The sequence below is a fragment of the Cavia porcellus genome, unplaced genomic scaffold (genome assembly GCF_034190915.1).
Source record: "Cavia porcellus strain 051 isolate PalLab524CR breed Dunkin Hartley unplaced genomic scaffold, mCavPor4.1 scaffold_2, whole genome shotgun sequence".
In the NCBI taxonomy this organism is placed as follows: domain Eukaryota; kingdom Metazoa; phylum Chordata; class Mammalia; order Rodentia; family Caviidae; genus Cavia; species Cavia porcellus.
The window spans coordinates 12958310-12978653 of record NW_026947485.1 but is presented as its reverse complement, the minus strand read 5'-3'; the positions used below and the strand labels follow the sequence as shown (position 1 = coordinate 12978653).

At 38.1% G+C, this 20344-nt stretch overlaps 1 protein-coding gene across 50 annotated transcripts in view; it reads left to right on the top strand.

Annotated features, from left to right (window-relative positions):
• Positions 1 to 20344, top strand: part of Nrcam (neuronal cell adhesion molecule) — a 269654-nt gene that overhangs the window by 137478 nt on the left and 111832 nt on the right. Inside the window, exon 3 of one of the 50 annotated variants that reach the window (XM_063238407.1) lies at positions 2411 to 2440. The exons of the other annotated variants lie outside the window; for them this stretch is intronic. The gene's annotated coding sequence lies outside the window, so the exon portion shown is untranslated. The remainder of the gene's footprint in view (positions 1 to 2410; positions 2441 to 20344) is intronic. 50 annotated transcript variants of the gene reach the window in all.

Here is a 20344-nt window from a genome sequence, read left to right as displayed (position 1 = left end):
AATGTAGGGAAATAGTACATACCATTCCCAAGGGTCACTGCAAATATTTTGTGAAGCAATGACATGGGACAATATGTCATTATGACTAAGCAGACAAATGAGAGCCAGTTGTAAGCAGGAAAAGCTGAGATGTTCTGTTGTTATTGTTTGTGGTGTTTTTCCCCTCTATGGTCAGTATTTGGAAAGGGCAAGAAGTTATACACATGCCAAGTGATTGAAGGAGCTTTTCCACCAAACATTTCCATCTTAATAATTCTTTCAGATTTATTAAGATGAAAGGTAGTTTAACCCTAGAGCATGTACAAAGATGAATGGCAAGTCTCAGAAATATTGTCCTAAAGCAATACAGTGGCCACAGAGGAATTCCTATGCAATTATGGACAAATTCTGCCATCATTAATGTACCAAGTCATAATTTTAAATGTCCAAATAATAAATTATATTTATAAATTTTTTATTTTGATCTCAAAGGTATTTCTTAATCAAAATTCATACCATTATCCATTCATCTTCTATTCAGCCAGTCAAATGGAAGAGTTATATTTCTCCAAAAATAGGAGAACTGTTTTACTTCTTCTCTACTTCTCATGTACACAGGATAAGCAAAAATAAAACCTCTAAATCTGACTTGATATTCCTTGTATTTTTATCAGTGGGATTGTGCAGGAGGGTGCCACATGGACTGTGGGAGACACACCCTGCTTGCCACCTTCTCTAGATCAGGCCAGCCAAGTTTGGCTAGCACTGATGACTTAGCACATGCCTGATACCAAGTCATCATTAGTTCTTCTTGTTCTAGAAATTCTCTTGTGATCATAGAACATATTTTCTGGAAAACTACTTTAATACTGATTTTAATTTTTGTAGATGCTGTCTTTGGAGGAAAAAAAAACTTTGTTTTACACAGTTGGCATTGTTATAAATCTGGCTGGCATATAATGCTCCTTGGTGTCTATAACAAAACTGGAATTATCATCTGACATTAGTTTCTTGATGGAAAAAAATGAAAAATGTAGCCAGACACAGTGGTGCATGCCTGCTACCCCAGCTAGTTGGAGAGGCTGGGCAGGAGACTCACAAGTTCGAGGCCAGCTGGGGGTAGGGATGTGGGTTAGTGTTAGTGCTTGCCTTACATGCTTAAAGTCCTGGGTTCAATTCCCAGTACCACAGGAGGAAAATAATTAATTTTTTGAAAAACTGATAAGAAATGTTTAACAAGATACACAATGCATTCTTTTTAAATTGTTCAAATTACATAGAATTATTTGCAAGATTATGTTAAAGAGTTTATGAAAGTTTAAATTCATTTTCACATCAAAATTAACCTTTCCTTGGCATTACACTGTTATGCCTGTGTATGTCTTCATTATAAATGAGTGTTTTATCTCTGTTTAGAATGTAAAGAGTTTTGTATAGTCTTCCTTTTCACTTTTCAAAGAATTATGATAATCAGAATCTGACCCAGTGAAATCTAATTCTATAAAACTATTACTCAATGTGAATAAAATTTATTTCCCAAATAAAATGTAAAATAAAATAAATTTTCTTTTTAAAAAAAGCTTTTTGTTACTGCATTAATTATATTTTGATCAAAGGTATATGAATTTAAAAACTATTTTCCAAGATTGTGTTTCTCTTGACTTATAAAACATTTAGTGTCCCCAAATCAGGAACATGATTTAAGTCTGACAATGCATTAGAAAAGAAAATGGAGAAATTCCAGCTTGGAAAGCCAGATCTGATGCAGTTTGCCTGGTTCTTTTGTTACTGTATTTTTCCTGGCCCATGTGCTTCCCCATGGGTAGAGGGTTGACACTGTTCATGAATGCACTCATCTGATTTGTATCCCTTGGTTCTGTGACACAAGTTGTTTTCTCCAAGTATCTCAGCTTATCAGGGATTGTTCATCTTATTTTTCTCTGATTTTTTTGACAAATGTGTGACCTTTTTAAGAAAATGCAAGATGTGTATTACAAAAGTAGCATCTGGGATCTTCTAACATTATATTCTATAAAGATAAATTCATTTAATTTCATATAGTGTATTTGAATCTCTTCCCAGTGGTGATGGCCCTTCTTCAATATTTAATAAGACAAAATTAATTCAGTGATACAGTAGCAACTGTGAATAATCAAATGTTCCCTAAGCGGCATTTTGCAAATATTAGGGTTTCTTTTTTTCCTTTTTTTTTTTTTCCTCTATGAACATAAAAATGTTAACAGAAATTTGGGGAAGTACTAAATTTGTTATTTAGGCAATAACATATTTACAGCATGGACATTCCCAGGCATATCTATTCTAAAACTATAATAATAACAGTCATCACTTATGAGGTTTACGATACACTAAGCACTTTATATGCTTCACTTCTGTTATCTTCACAGTAATCTATTATTATCTTCCTTTACAGTTAAATGCACTCCCCACGGACACAGAGCATGTAAGTAGAAGAGCCGAGATTCAAATCAAGGCAGTCCAGCTCCAGGGTGTGTGGGCTTCACCACCACATCTTTGCCTGGGCGAAAACTGTGTCCACCAAAATGCTTAATTAGTTCATAAGTACTTGGCCTCAGGAGTTCTGATCACTGTGCTGTGTACATGACAAATAAGGCCTCATATGGAAGTCAGAGCTATTACCCTGGTGCCTGTTCACACTGAATAATAAATCTAAAGGCTGTCAAAGTCATTACACTGCACCTGTGGTTCTAAGTATCCATTCCAAGTTCATGTGCATCATGTAGAATAAATGAGTGCTGCAGAAAGAGAAACTAAATTCCAAGCCAAACAGTGTAACATGGGTAGGAGAGCTCACCTGCTGCAAGGTACTGTTACAGGGGGTGTTCTGATCTCTTCTATGCTGACTTTATAAGAAAAAAGACATTCTTAAAATTTAATGTCTGTGTGGTTTGCTCACAGGTTGTGACCTTTGTCTGTAGTAATAGAAATAGTCATAGTTAAAGCTTGTTTTTTGTATCTTCTCCCTCTCTTTCCCAGGAATCCAAGCCATTTTATTCACTTAAGATTTTGAAAGCAGCTGTCTATTGCTTTTCAGGATAAATTAACTGCTAACCACTTTAGACTTGATTTTCTGTTTCCTGACCAACCTGATCCAGTATTTGTGTTTTAATAAAAGAATGTGGATCATTTATATATATATATATATATATATATATATATATATATAATGTACTTAATTAAAAAATTAAAGTACAAAGTAGATACTCTTCTTAAAATAAATCTGGAAAATAAATTACCTTGAAAATCCAAAGAAAGGGATGTGAAATCCTGTCATTTGCTTCAATTAGTAGAATTACACAGAGAGTTTTTATCTTTCATCAGCCCTTTACCTTGTCAAACCATAAAATTAGCTGCTCAAAAGTATCCCTACCTTATTACATTCACTTTATTGCATTTGAAATTGATCATAGTACAGATGCGTTTTTCTCTTTAAATGTGATCATGAGTAATATTGGCTTTGCAACATGAATTTTATTTAAAATTGTATTTCATTATATTGATGACCTAATTATGAAGTACTTTATTCTGGATAGTCTTGTGTTTTTCCTAGTCCGAAGCCAAAGGCAAAGCCTTTACCCTGATCATAGCTCTTACTCCTTTCTTGATTTTGCTTCAGGTACATTGACCTTCTTGTCTCAGGAGCAAACCAGACACACTACCACCTCTGCTCTTGTGATGTGGGTCCCCTGGCCCAAATACATCTCCTGCAAATGTAACTCACTGCTTCTTCTTGGGTCTTTACTCAATTATCACTTGCTGGTGATACAAAGGCTGATTGAAAACTACAATGAATATTTAATTTTAATTTACTGCTATAAAAGATGCATTGCCATAATCCCTGTCTGAATACTTCCCCTGGCTTCAGACACACATATCCCATCATTCTCGTCATTGCTGAAGCAGTTTTGGAAGTGTCCAACCTACTTTTATGAGATATGATTAAAAATACTGTGAACACCGCTGCTGAGTGCCATCAAAGAGCCTGGAAAGGCAGACAGTATGTCTTTATTCACTGGACCTGGCATCGTGAGACTTCTGGCTCTTCTCTAAAGTCAAAGTGATTATAAAAGGTAAATATTTTGAGTCAGTTGAACACATTGGAATAACCATGGCAGCATAGCTAAAGATGCAAAACAGGATTTCCAGAACTGCTTTAGAAAAGAACAAGAATGATAGTGTGTTGGAAGTCAGGGGGAATATTTTGGAGGGGTCTAAAGTCAATGTATCTTTGTAACACATATTTTATTTAAACCTACTCCTCTTTTTCTTTCACCCCCATATTTCCTGATCTTGTGATGAGCAAGCATTATAACCATGTATACACAAACACGTACATACCTTGGTAGCTTCAGTTTTCTGTTTAAAAAAACTACACAACTTACTGTTTATTATGGTGTCTGTTTCCCCTGCTAGAATGAAGGTCTGTGAGCAAAGGGACTTCTGGCTGTAGAGTTCATTAATGCACTTCAGCACCAAGAACACTGCCCTGCCTGTGGCAGATGCTTACATTGCTCAATGAATGAATGCATGGTGACTTACGATGTTTCAGTCACTCTCAGCTAGTACTGTTAGCTAAATAAACTCTACCTTGGTTTATGGAATACTCTGACTTCCCAAGGTTAGTGATGGCATATTGTAGAATTTAGTTTACTCACAAATTTTGCTAGCAGAAGGAAAGTGTCTCATGGCCTTTCATTGTTGAAAATGAGGAGGTGGAGTTGGAAAATAATCAAAAGAAATGTTCCTTTCATTTTTTGGAGCAAATGAACAAATCTAGCATTTGTTTTGAGAGAACAAATGCTTTTCGAAAAGAGCAGAAATTGTTCCCAAAATCTTTGAAGTATGTCACTGATCCTTTAACAGTAGCTGGAGAAGCAAATATCCTAGTGACAAACACAGGCTCTGTTGGGCTGAAAACTAATGATAAGTTTACAAAGACTGATTGGACATTTGGCTTGTGACTCATTTCTGGCACTGACACAGAGGAGGCTCTTAACTGGCATAGCTACACATATTTTAAGTAAAAAACCCTTTTCTTCAAATGAATTAGATATTTTCTTCATGTTCTCATTTAGATTAAAAGAAGACATTCCTTGGGATGTAAATAGCATTAAGAATTCTGCCAAAGTCATAGCAACTTCTACAGTGATGGAAGGAAACATAGATTATTTAAAGAGTGGCATTATCATTTGGTACTTAGAGATATTTTTCCTATTGGTTCATTTAATTTGCTAGTTTTAAAAGCATAAGAGAGACTATATAAATCAGAACAATGCTCCTAGAAGTCAACCAATAACAGTATCTATATTTTGTGGTACTATTATTTAAGATAGTGTGCTTCTTAGACTCAATAAAAATCTTTATCAACCCCTAAGGCTTGCTATAGAGCTTGCATTTGTATTGTAATTTTAGGATGCTAGGATCCTCACTCCCAGGAAACACTCTGACCTGCTAATGCCTGAACCTCCTTTACTAGATCTTGGTTTCCTGAATGCAGTTCTCTGTGTCCTGAGCTGCAACTGCTTCAGTTATGTATCATATATGGGATTGGCATCTGGTCACCTGTGTACTTTCTTGTATGCCTCCACCTTATGCTCTGATCCTTGATGAAATGAAACCTCTGAGATCTCATCCCTATGCAATGCTGTAGTGTCTTCCCATGCCAGTTCTGCCCAACAAAGACATCAGAATACTGAATAGCTGAGGTGTGAGAGAGACTAGCACTTGTGCAGGAAAAGGCACGCAACTGGACCGAATCCTGGAGAAACTTTCCCAGCTTCACCACATACAGGGGTCCGACTTTGTCCACTGGTTGTAGGGATAAAAGTATGCCAGCAGGAACACTTGTGATTCTCAGAATGGTGGCCATATGTTCTCCATCCCTCCTAAGACCCTGATGTGTGTGAAAGCACAGGAAGCAGACGTGCTGGTTTCCATCCTTGGGAACAGAGCATGAGCTTTATTTCTGCCAGTCACCTCTGGGAACCATGTTGCTGCAGATATGTGCTCACCAGGTATTGGGGAACCCCATTCAAATGCATAAGATGCAAAATGCTTGGTATAACACAGATGCTGAGTGGCTCTGGAGCCCCTCTCACTCTTCTCTGCTCTTTGCTGTGCAAAGGCCTTGCCCCATGAAGTGTTCCCAGATGAGGACAGTGGCTACAGAAATATTTTGGTGCTTGTCACAAATTCCTGGAGACAGAGTTGTTTTGAGTGCATGAACTTAAGAATCAGACAACTAGTCAGATGATGTGAATCCTGCTTGGCCAGTAATAAATAGTAATATGCATACTATAGTCTGAATATTAGCATTCTTCAAAACCATATATTGAATCAGCACCTAATAGGAGGTGGCACTTTTTTTTTTTTTTTTTTTTTTTTTTTTTTTTTTGGCTTTTTCCTTTTTATTGGTACCAGGGATCAAACTCAAGACTGCCTGCTTGCAAGGCAGGCGCTTATGCTGCTGAGCTAAATCCCCAGCCCTCTGGTGGCACTTTTGAAAGGTGATTAGATGATGACAGCAGAGGTCTCATGTATGGGATTAGTATCCTTATAAAGATGCCTCAGAGACCTTTACTTTCCAGCAGAGTGAGAAGTAAATTTCTATTGTTTGCAAGCCACCTAGTTTATGGTATTATGTTGTAACAGCTCAGATGGATTAAGACAATGGGGAGAAGTAATTTAACTACTGTGATTTCATTTTCCTCACCTGTAAAATGGAAATATTTTTGGTTTTGGAAAGTGTGAAAAAGTTAACATGTGCAAAAGACCTAGTACTGATTAAGTCCTCAGAAGAGTACTTGGTTTTAAAACTAAATAAAACTCAATCCAAATAATATTGAATACTCAAGTTTTAGAGGAGAAAAAAGTAAAATCAATAGAGTTAATGAAGGTTTAAAAACTTGACAGTCTAGCAATCATTTAATCACTTTTCTCCCAGTATTAACCTGTATGCTAATTAACAGTTCTGCCCCAAATTACATATGTTGTAATCAAGTCCCCTCTCACTGCAAACAAAAAGATTTTTATGTACGGTGATGCAAATGTAGACTTTAGGGATGCTAATGGCGTAATGAGCCAGAAGTTAATGAACAGGAAACTGAAAAAGAATGAGGCAGACAAGTTGGCACCAGAGATGGCTGTGGGGCAGGAAGTATGAACCAAGCACGTCCGCTGGGCTGGACAAGGAGGGGCCTCCACACTGGCTAGAAGCAGACTTGGCTGTGTGCTTGCAGAGGGAAGAACACAAGGCGAGTCTCTCCTCTCTGGGCAAGGCCAGTGGGCTTCGTAGGCAGTGTCAGTGTACAGATGTGTATTGTACAGATACTCTGGGTGCCATCAATCTTGCCCTTCAGTGTATTTGTCTGGTTTATTCTTGGTTCAAATGTATTAGTTCTACTACCTGGGTAGATTACAGACTTCTCTGTGGCAAGGATGTCTTCCATTTCACATTCCTTTCCCAGGCAAGATGCAGCAAGAAAATGGAAGCCACTTTGGGCATTTCATACAAGGCTGAACCTGTAAAAGAGAGTAAGAGAGCTGTTGGAAGAGCAAAAGAAAGAAAGTAAGCAGTAATCCCCAGAGCAGAAGTAGCTAACACCCCTGGGCTGGAGACCAAGTGTTTGGCATTTGGTTACAAATCCACACAAGAGGTGCTATCTCTACCTGGGTTGGAACCAAGAAAAAAGCACTGGCCCTTTCTGAGCTGCTACAGTCCAGAATCATAGCAACCCTAAAGTTCCTATAGCAACTGTCATCAGCTGCTTCATTACAGTGACATTAAAGTGTCCCCAGCAAAGGCTCTTCTGCCTTATCATGCTTTTTTTTAAATATGCTGTTTAATTGCTCATCTCACTTCTGTTACAGTTTGGATTTAAATGTCCCCCCAAAATTTATATGCTATAGCACTGTTGAGAGATGGTAGAGCCTTCCTGCTGGTTGGAGGAAGTTAGATTATTGGGAATATGTCCTTGAAGGGAATATTAGGATCCCAGGTCTTCCTGACTCTTGCTGTCTACTTCCTGACTGCCATAATGTGAGCAGCTTTACCTCATGTTGCCTATCATGACGTTCTGCCTCTCCACAGGCCAGAAACACAGAGCCAACAGGCCATGAACTGAAATCTCTGAAACTATGAGCCAAAATAAATCTTCTAGATTGATTACCTCAGATATTTTGTTATAGTGGTGTAAAGTTGACTAGCACAACCTCCAGTTTGCAGAATCAAATGAAAAGACAGTACTGGTAAAAGAGCATGAGAAATTTGGATTGCAGACTTCTATCCCCAATAGTGTAAGACCGGTGTCGCAAGGAAGACTCCAAGGGCCTCGCTCTCATGTAAGAACAAAGGGGTTTTTATTATTCCGTGTACACGGGGTCCTCCAAACAGGTGGAAACGGAGAACCCTGAGTTGGGGCAAGGCTGGTGTTTTTAAGGGGGAAAAACTGCAATGTAAGCATTTATTACAGAAGCCAATCATTACAGTTAGTGCGGAGCAGTGGGCATCTTATCTATCTGCTATTGGTCAGTTCATAAGGGGTGACCAGTAGGTCAGAGTTAATTAACTGTCTTTGTTCTGGACAACTTGTCTTTAAGACACCTGGTTTCTGTAGACTTGAGTCTGACATATTTTACAACCCTGATTAGCATGATGGCGGGCTCTATCTCTGAGTTCCCTGGCACAGCACAGCCCAAGCATATCACAGCCACAGAAGTTGTTTTTATTTCTGCAGGGCTGAGTTAGGACTGAGTCACGAGGCCCAGTGCTGTTTCTAGCTGAGAAACAGCATCTTGTTTTTAACCTTTAAATTTCTGGTTCTACAATATACTAAATGTGGAGAGGCAGGTGTAGACAACCAATACAAAATTGGCATACATTTTAATGGAAAGAACACTAAGTTTAACATGTTCCTCCATCTTTAAACACTGTTTGTAATGCATGATGGTTCCATCGGGCAGCCTGTCTCACCTAATAGGACTGTCCTGTGCCACCTAGTGGGATAGTCATGCATGTGCCACTAGTGGCTCAGAACTACCCCACAATGAGATATATGAATTATGGCCCCATCTTTGCAAACCTGAAGTGAAGCCCATTTCTAACACTCAGTAATCTTGTGGTCTGGTGTATCTTTCTTACTTGAAAGTAAGAGTAACAGCAATACTATTGCACAGAGTTGCTGAGAGTACTAAATGGCGTAATGCACAGGGAAATCATTTAGCAGCAATAAAAATGTGTATGTTATTTACTTTACATGAGCCTGCCAGCAGTTATCTAATTCACTGCTTATGAGTCAGCCATTGGGTTTGTATTTTTATAAGTTAGTGAAGATGTCAGTAAAGTCTTTCAGTTTACTGCCTGTACATAGCACAGTAAAACATTGCTAAGAGGAGACATGACATCAGCATTACTTGTCAATTTAGCAAATTTTATTTATTTATTTTTCACAATTCTCTTTTGATAGGTCACACTCAGAGATAAGCAGCTGAGCCCTCTTAGCAGCAGGAAGGAAGGGCAGCTAGCCTTGGGTTACACAAATGAACTTATTAAGAGGATTTATAAAGCCATCTAGTTAATCAGAAAGGAGGGGGAGTGAAAAGGCCTTTCTTAGCCAAGTCTTGATCGCCTGCTGGACAATTAGAGGCATAGTTTTCATTATACTGTTGTAGTCCTCGGTTGGGGTCAGGCATATGAGTGAGGATACAGCTGGTGGGTGGAGGCAGTAAGACTGTTAATTAATCACAAGGGGGCGGCAACCATGGATGAAGCACTCTTCACACTGTTGGATTTGCATGGCCCCTGTTCCACCACATTGACTCAAGTTTCCTAAGTTGACCTCTTTAAGATTTCTGCGAATTGTTACATTGTGAGGTCCTCATTTGCAAGTGGAGGTGTTTTAGCAAATCATTGATTTTGATCTTCATTGGAGGAAGACTGCATTTAATTTCTTTTAGTTATCTTAGAGTAAAAACCTAGTTCACCTCATGTAGAAGATTTGGTGGATTTAAACTATTTACATGCGATTTTAGCATTTGAGCTATTTTACAGTATAACACCAACAGCTGTTTTTCTTATTGATGCTTTCTGTCTCAAACACTGTTGTAAACACTACCATCACTCATTTAACCATCAGGATAACCATTGTCAGGCAGGAGCTTTGTTCCCATTTGTACAAATGATAAAAATCAAAGTGTACAGATCTCTACTAGCTTGCATAAGGCTGAACCAAGTGGGGAACCAGCTTTGAGAACAGGTCACACTGACTCCAGTGTGTCTCCTTACCCACTAGAAAGCACCACCTCTCAAAAATTAAAGTTTCTTTCTGTGTCTGACTGTTTGAGAAAACATCTGTCTCTGTACAATATATTTACAATGCAAACTTCTGTGAACAAATGAGCTCTTCTGTTCCCAATTGAGTCTCTAAGATAGATTGCATCAGTGTCCAGAGATTGTCTCTTCCAGTGTTGATGTTATTTTTCAGTACTCTGACTTACTGAGAAGGAAAATCTTTACACAGTTTCTTCACAAATAAAGAAACGTTGTCATCAAAGGGCCAGAATAGGCATCTGGTGCCAGTAGCATCTTGGACATGTACTTTACAGATCCAGAAATGGTCCCTAAGAGACCATAGCTACTTAGTAGAAGCATATGGTCTAGATAGCATCTGTCCCTGGATGGGTTTCTCTTCCCCCCAGAGTCCTGGAATCACGTAGCACTTTTAAATTAGTCACTACCATTTGAAAAACACTTGTTTTCATGTAAATATTTAAATTCTGGTTTTAAAACAGTCCGTGGTCTGAGGTGGTCTGGCCACACTGGGTAAATATCACCCTTACCATAGTCAGCTGGAACTAAGTGGCAGAAACCAGTCATTGTCTTTAAGCAGTGCCCTGGCTACAGTCATCTTTAGTTTTGATGGCTTTGTCCTCACAGGCTTCTGAATTTAAGACTTCTGGTTCAGAACAAAGACTTCCTGATTGAGTCTTTTTTTTTCTCCTTTAATGTAACACATTTCTTTTAGAATAGTATGACCACTTAGAATTCAGGTAACTTTTTCCAAATGTCTTAGTGTATCATATCACAGCTCCTATTGAGTGATAAAGTCTGTGTCTTTTCCTCAGTGCTCTCTTCTCTCTGATTTAAAGAACTGGTAGAAATGTATTAATGTCAGACAAGGTCAAAAGAAACACTGACCACTGTCCATACCATGTGATAAGGTACAAGTAATACCTTTTAAATTATATATTTAACAAGCACTAATAAAAATTAAATAGAAGCTAATTCAGTTTTCTTAAAGCAGTTCCTTTTGGAAAAGCAGGGCCCTGCTGTTAATCCTAACATTTTAGTAGCCTGCCTATTAAATAATTCAGTTTCCAATAAGTAAATAAATACATTTAAAAACAAAAAAGTGTATTTTAAAGCCAGTTGACTGTACTGTCATTAGCCAGTACTCAAGCTTACGTATGAAGAAACACAGTTAAGAAAAAACAAATTATCTGAATTGTCTTTCCGATTATGTTCTTATGCCAATCATTATATTATATTAATTTCTAGTTTTCTAATTATGTATCATCAGGATTTATGACTTCTAAACATTTGCTTGCTATCTGGCTATTTTAAATGCAGAAATAAATTGGGTAATGAAACTAATTCTATTTCCCACTGAGATAATGCACTTTTAATTACTCAGAAGGGAGTCAAATTAAGTAGCATTTATCCAAAATACATGCAGGAGATAATAAAATATTTCCATGACATGTTTAATTCAAAACACTCTTGTTATATGAAATAATTTGGATTAGGGTTATATGAAGAACAGATGCCCAGAAACACAACCCATTTCTTTTGCACTTGTATATTTTATCTGCCAATAGACAAGTGACTAGATTCTGGATTTGCCAGGTTTTCCTGTGGAATCTTTGAAAATGTGGCTGCTTGCAAGTGGTTTTGTTCATGCTTCCATACAGCTTGCTTTCTGAAAGTGCTCAGATGTGAGCACTGTAATGCCAGTTATATGACAACAGAAACCGTATTTGCAGTAGTTAACTCTTTTTTTTTTTTACATTTGCCATGGTCCAGTGGTATTGCAGAGCTTTGTGGCTTCAGTAACTAGCTGGTGACAATCAGCAGATTCTAAAGCCTTTCAAAACCCTGCAAGAATAGTTAATGCTAGTACACAATGCTGAAAGGATGAAAGAAATAATGGATATTCAAATGTTGATGCAATTTAGCTTCTGAAAAAGCGATTACACTTCATTTTCTTTTGATTAGCTTTTTCAAGTTTTGACTTTAATTCTTTATTGTTTAGTTCTGTAAGATGACATTCACAAAAACATTACCACATGAAATCTGTCAGAAATGTTTAGACAGTTATAATCACAAAGGGGAGCAATGCTTGCTTTGTTCAGTACCGTTGATCATGCTCTGTCCTACTCTGATAGCTGCTGATTCAACTTTTTAAGGGTCTAAGTGATTCCTTTTAAGTGTTTGAGCAAAGTGTTTTTTAGTTTTTATGTCTGATAGAGATGGTGTTCAGCTGACAGAAATCTAAAAAATGAGTTAAACAAAAGAGTGATATGTTGCTTAGGATATAGAATCTGGTGGGCAGCAGCTAGGAGAATATGGCACTGCACAAATCATCTTTAGGGCATATGATCTTTTTATTTTGTGTTTTTTCCCTTCTGAGGTTGCATCCCTAGTCCTCACTCTTTCATTTTAACTGCTGGTCATGCCTGTATTTTATGCAGTAAGACAGAGAAGGGCTATAAGAATGCAGACTTCACAGCAATCCTATTTTTTGAACTGATAAATGTACTAGATTGGGCTAACATTAAATTTGAGTGTTGCAACTTTGCAATGAAATAGAGTCCTTGAAGTTTGATGAGGTTAATGTATAAGCCTACCTGTCATCTAATCTTTTCAGATTCAGCAATACCAGAGGCTTGCCCCAAGGGTAGAAAATAAATCTCTTTTTGTTTAGGAGCTGCATTTTAGGAAAGGGACAAGTTCTGTAATGCTATTTCAGGTGAGATTACAATGGTTTTCAGTCTTCAGTGTGCATTCAGATCACCTGAAAGAATTACTGCAGTACAGATTTTGGCCCTCCCTGCCAAAGTTTCTTATTTAGCACGTTTGGGGTAGGGCCAAAAAATCTGCCTTTTTCACAAGTTCTCACAAGACCTGATGTCATGGTCTGCAGACTAGACCATACTTTGAGAGCCTGCAGAGCTGGAAAAATAAAAGACCAAAATTCCTGTTAGTAAGGAGGTCTTAAATGAGGCTTTGAAGGAAGCCTTAATTTTTGTGACTTAAATGTTGATGCCTCTTAATTCAGCAGTCATTTTCTGAGTACCTAGTGTGTGCATGACATTGACAGACACTGCTGCTGATGAGAAAAGAAACAAAGAAATCAGAAGGTCTTCCTTTAACAAGCTCATAGTCAGATGCTGATCTGAGACTACAAAATTTAAATGGAATATATTCAAGAGCTCCATTATACAACATGGTGACTATAGTTAATAGCAGCATGGTATACTATATTCTTAAGATGGGCTTAGAGTAGGTTTTAACTATTCTTACCGTAAGTATGACAACTATGAAAGGTAGTGCGGATGTTTCTTCACTTGATTTGGTCATTTTACTATGTACATATGTTTCAAAATAGCATCTTGTAATTAAATATACGCCATTTTACCTAGAACTTTGAGGAAAAAAATTTTTAAAAAGCTTATGAACATGCTTCAGTTACCTAAATAACTATAATGAACAGAGAATCGTTCATAATTCTTCTGTGAAATGTCAGTAGAGTCTAATTTTTAATGGAAAGCCAAATTTCGTTGATCATATTATTCCAATTATCCTAAGAGCTTTTCTGCATTTTAGGTTGCAACAGAGGTTATGTCCTGTGATTCCTGATTCCTAGGTAACTTTCGTTTCAGGAATGTCCCATCCTGATTCACCTCATGTGATGTTTGAAGCAAGCTGAACTTTACCTCACTGCCCCCTCTTTCTGTCACACTCCAGTAAAAAAAAAAAGAGGGAAAGTCATTGTAAGTTACACTTGAGAACAAGGGCTGAATCAGAACTTTGGGCTGAGGAGATACCTTCTCCATAGAGGGCAAATTATACCTGTGTCAGAGATAAAAATGTCAAGCAAATTCAGTATCGATGGCCCATATGCTTAGTTATCTGGGATCTTCTAGGGAGGGAAAACACCACTGTTGTTGGAAAGACTGACAGATATCTCCTCTTGGCTCCTGCTAATTACTAATTTATTCTAAGAAGTATTAAGAGAGCGGAGATAGTAGTAGGGCTGGGTTTAATGTACTTTAAGCTGCCTACCAACCTGAGAAAGGACATATGTTCTCAGTAAATATGTTGTTAAGCAAAGATAGGAAATGCAATGCATGCGTGAATTCACATAAGTTGAGCTACGTTTCTTTTCTAATCTAATTCACTAGAGATGCAGCAGTTTAGTTTCAGCTCTTGAAGTACTATACTGATACACATTTTCCAGGTGCCACCAAATAGCCATCACTAATACATGTGTTTTAATGTGAAAGACTATACTTCAAGAGCTGTGAAGGGCTAAACTTCTCTTAGGTGCCTAAAAATTGCTGTTTAGAATTTCTTAAGTTTTAAAAATTCAGTGTACTGGAACCTCAGCATATGAGATGTGTCTAAAAATAACAAAAGTAACTCAGCTGCTTCTGTCAGTGGTGAAAGTAAGTGGGCAGAATATGGGACATGAATCAGAACAACCTGGTTTGGAGTTATGGGTCTTCCTTTGTACAGCCATGTGTGTGTAAAATGGGAGAAGTGGCTTCAGAGTGGTTGGGAAGATTCAACAAAATAAGGTACAGAAAATATGTGCAGTGTTTCATACCTACTGATCATGCAGCAGATGCTTTCTCTTCTACCCACAATCTTTCTTTTTCTTCTCCTCCTCCTCTCCTGTTTTCTTCTCCTTTCCTTCCTCCCTCCTTTGATTTCATTTCTGTATCCTAATGAGTGTCTTCCTACTTAAGGGAACCACCTCACAGAAATTCTGTCATCGCCTGCTGAGGAAGAATTTCTTTTCTGAAGTAGTCATTCAAAAGAAAACCATGTCAGTGAAGAAAGCTAAGAAACGTTGTTCTAACTTAGTGGATTGCCAACCACTGCTGCTGTCCAAATTTGGCCTTCTGCCTTTTTTCTCCCCATGGCCTGTTGTCTAAAAATGATTTTTATGTCCTTAAATAGTTGAAAAAAATTAAAAAGAGGATAAAATATAATGATGTAATAATCACATGAAATTCCCAGGTCAGTGTTTATAAATAAAATTTTATTGGGGCACACATGAATTTGTTTTAGTATTTTCTGTGTCTGCTTTTGCACAATAAAGAACAAGTAAAAATTTCACCAGAGACTATACGGCCTACAAAGGCCCAAAATATTTATCATATGATCCTTTACAAAAAATGTGTGCTGACTCCTATTCTATAGAAATAAAGAATTTTCACATTTTAATTTGACTCTGAAGCTAGGGAGAGTTTCATGGTGGGAGCAACGGTATGGAAGACAGCTTTCCTAGAGGGATGATGAAATTTCTGATACAATTATCTGCATGCACAGATGAAAAACCATCCATTATTCTTATCATCCCATTAATTCCTGACAAAATTCAATGAATGCTACCTATCCAATGGAGTTTTGTAAACTAGCTTGCTTTTAGAGAATTTTATCTATGAGGCAATCAAGGCACTGGTCTGGGGAAGGCTGGTACACTGAAGTTTCATTAAAAGGATCTCTATGAGCAGTTTGCGTCTGCATTTCAGAAGATACCAAAATCTTTTCCCCTTCACCTCATTAGTCTCTTATCCTTGGGGAACACATTGTCTCTGAGCAAGCTGGGAATTCTATTGTTTTTCTTTGGGAGGAGATCAGGTATCCATTCTGAATACCATTGTGAAGGTTTTTAAAGAACCAGATTGAAACTCATTGGACATTCCCTGATAGCACCCTTGATGGAGTCAGTACTGGCATTTGTGAATAAATGCATATTGTTCTTCAATTAAATGCAAACAGCTATTCCTATGAGGATTAGAGGCACAGTATTTTGTGCTAAAGGAATAGAACTGGGTAAACAAAAGAGTGGAAGGTCAAGTGTTTGTTTTGTTTTTCTGCAGCCATGAGGAGATACAACTCAACCTGGTATCTGGTGACAGAGACTAGGGAACAAGATAGAGGAGTGAAGCCATCAGGGGGACTTAAAGGGCAGATGGCAGAGCTAGACAAGCCAGTGACTTTAATAAGTTGAAGAACACTGTCTGCCCACTGCATTTGGCACTTCTGATTTCTTGTGATGGCATCTAATCCTGTCTCAAAGTTTCACCCAGTCTATTGTTCACATGAATGAGCCCATCTATTCCACGGTTCTGATTAGTCAGTCATTTATTCCACAGAGTGCTAATGATGTGCCAGGTGCCACACTAAGTGTGTGAGATGCAAAGTAGGACAGAAAGCGTGTCCTGCCCTCTGCAGTGAGGCGCTTGCAGCTCCCTCACTGTGGGAGACAGACATGTGAATCCATGAGATGAAGTACGGTGGGCTTCTAACAATGTCTCTCCATGTGAGTGAAAATTGTATCCTGGGGACAGACAGCTAAAGCAACAATTGCAGTTCAGTGGAAGCCATAAGTTGGACAGCGAGGAAGAACATCAGACTCAGACTACCACCTCTTGAAAGGTTTTCAGAGGAAAGAGTTGAGGCTGAAAGAACAAAAAAAGAGGAATGTGAGCAAGACAGAATAATATTCAGGAAGCCAGAGAGGCCTGGAGGAAAATGGCATCCTCTTATGTAAAGCAGGCAGATTGGGATGTTTAAAAGGGCAGGTATACGTGGGAGGGATCACATTAGAAATGAGCAAGGGTCCGATCATGCAGGACAGCTTTATGTTCTAAGTAGAAAGTCTGAACATTAAGCTGGGAACTATGGGATCCTGAGAAGAGTAGATGCATGATCAGAATTTGTAAAGATGCTCAGGAAGCCAGGTGGAGAGCAGGAGCAGCATGAGGCTGAAGGTGCCAGCCCTCACTGGAGGTTTTAGGTGGTCCTGGTGGCCGATAACTCCTCCAGAAGGCGACAGTAAGAGCGGTAAGGAAAAGGGCTCTCTTGAACTCTGGGACTTTTAAAGGTGTGTGCCTGTGTGTGCGTGCATGCGTGCGTGCCTGTGTGCGTGCCTGTGTGTGTGTGTGTGTGTGTGTGTGTGTGTGTGTGTGTGTGACATAGAGATCCCTCTTGGATCAAAGCAACTAAGACATTCAGGACAGTCATCTGTAGTGCAGGAAAGGAAGACAAGATGGGGTAGAACTCTGGGAGAAGATACTTTAAAGATTGCAAAATGTTTTAAAAATGAGAAACACGTAAGATAAATGGTGGAAGAGAGATGGAGGGGGGCTGGAAGTGGATATTGGGGAGCTAGAAAGTGGAGATCTTGGAGCTTGAGGGAGGACAGTAGTCAACAGTGCCATGGGGCCAGAAGGTCAACTCAGATCATGATAGAAAATGTCTTTCCACATTCTAAGAACTTCAAGCTCAGATGTGTGGATTGCTTCTGGAAGTGATTCCTACCTGCTTTTTCAAATCTATCACCTTTTACTTCTTTTTGCCTTGCCAAATTATAATATTCTACTCCTCCTGTGTGTCTCTCAGTCTGCGTCTCATTCTCCTTCTGCTTTACAGGAATGAATGCACAAATGCCATCACCTTCACTTTTGATTAATCTGGCATTAAGCTGTCCCCTCCCTTGACAGTAGCAGTGCTTCTCTACATCTCTGTCACTAATCACTTTCTGCCTAATATTATGATAATTCACATAATTGTACTTTTTCTGCTCAGTTGCAAAGCACACAAATCATATTTGCAGAATAGTCTGTGATTCAACTGTTTGGTGGTACTTAAGACGTGTAATTATCTTTTATTTATGATCAGAGGAATTCTAAAACCAACTTCCTAGCTCAAAACTTTGTAGCTCTTTTGCGAATATTCTCACGATGTTCTTTCATTATTTCTTGTAACAGACAATTTTAAACTTGGATACAAAAGACCCTACTTAGAAAGCAGAGAACAGAGAAGAAGCATTTTAAAAGCACGAGGGCACAGACTTGGAATCATTGGAGAAATTTTGGAAACACTGATGATGCCTGAGTCCCACCCCAGAGCTTTGGGTTTAATTAATAAGGTTGGTGGCCTAGGCTTTGGGAGCCCTCACATCTCCCCAGGTGGTTCTAATGTGCAGTAGAGGTTGAGAACAACTTTTGTTTTCAGGCTAATTTGCATTTGACAGTCACATCTTTTACTAGTGATGACATATTGTTTCTACATGGAAATTTGTATGTAGTTACAAAGCAGATTTATTTTTAAACTGTAATATATTCTCTTTCTCTTCCTTCCCATGTCCCCAGTCCATGAGAGAACAATCCTCAAAGGATGATTGACAGAGCTCTTTATCTCTGCCAGGGAGAAAATGGCAATTTCTTTTATAAATGGGTTATTTTGGCCAGTTGCCAACAAAGAACAAAATCTTGAAAATACAAAAACATTCATGTTTTCATGATAGAAAATGCATTTAATTTTATACTAACGTGAACAAAATCTTGAAAATACAAAAACATTCATGTTTTCATGATAGAAAATGCATTTAATTTTATACTGACGTGTTGAGGCACATTAACGTTAAAAGTACTAGGACCCTATATTCATTGTTGTTATGTTTCAACTAAGCAAAACTTTCTTTAAAAGAAAAAAAGGTTGATAAATGCTACTTCCTAAGAACTCTCCAAGTGTTATACATTTCTAGTAATTGTATCTCCAGAAAAAAATACAAATTTGTTTCTTTTAAAAGAAATGAAAGAGGAGAGGGATAAATATGCAGAAGTCCATCAGTTCAACTCAGACAGTGCTCTCCAGCTTATGTTTCATAGAGAAATCAGGGCACTGAGCTGCTGCTTTTCTTCTCTGTTAGAAATGATGCACTAGGGGCTGGGGATTTAGCTCAGCGGCATAAGCGCCTGCCTTGCAAGCAGGCAGTCGTGAGTTTGATCCCTGGTACCGAAAAAGACCAAAAAAAAAAAAAAAAAAAAAAGAAAAAGAAATGATGCACTAATGCTTATGTTCATTACGTGGCATAACACATGCCGAGTTATACAGAGAGCCTGTAAACAGCAAGGCATGTTTAAAAATGCTAAGTAAAGTATCATCTGTGACTCCACATTACATATTTTCATGTTATGTAACTGTTCCATGGTCAGAGCAGGACTCAGAGCCCACAGCTGCCCCTACACTCCTGTTTGTTCAGCTCCCAGAAGAAGCGTCATACTCATCCACTGACTTGTGTTCAACAAGAAGTCTTCCGGGCACTTGAATCCCTGAAATACTTTCCATTCAGTTATTATTATATCCAGTTTAGTATACTCATCAAAACCCCCAGCTTTATTCAAACCCAAGGCTTCGCTTCTTCCCCAGCTCCAGCATGCAAGTGTGGATAGAACACCGAGGCTTAGCAGCTCATGCTGATGTCTGCTGCGTTCTCTGGAGATCTGCTTCCCCCCATCTCTCAACTGCCACGGGGGCTCTTTCACCTACTTGTCTAGTGAGCAGATTATAACCCCTCCCCTAGTCCCTGAGCAGCCAGCTGGACCCCTCCACAGCATCCTTTCAAATCCTTGCTAAGGTCTGGTTCAAATACTTCCATGCCATGCAACCTTTTTGATTTATAACCTCAAAATAACTTGTCTTCCCCTGAACTCCCTTGGCAAACCGTGCCATTCCTGTACCATTACTTCTTTATTCTTTGAAGTTCAATCATTTGTGTTATAGCCTTTTGTCTTATCTCCCCTACTTTACTTGGAGCTCCTGAGAGTTCTCAACAGTCATTTTTGTGCTTACAATGTGTAGGATTAAAAAGCCAATATATTAAAGTAAAAATAAAGACATTTATAAAATGTGCAGTTATTGTCTTGTATAGCATTAGTATTATACATATATAAGAAAGTATATAAACGAAGCATAAAGAAATTGCTCAAGTATTTTTGGTTAATTTCATTGGATTGAGGAAAAGTAGATGCATGCTTTTATAATTTTTAGTATATTATAAAATGGAAATAAATCTAATCATTTAAAGTTATTTATCTGAAATAAAATTGCTTAATGAAACAATTATTTTATTTAATGTGTTAAACCAACAGCAGACAGCAGATTATTTTTTTTTACAAAAATTCTATATCTAAAGACTTTTTGGGACTTCTAAGAGATAGATTTTTCATTGTTTGATTTTTGATATTTAAT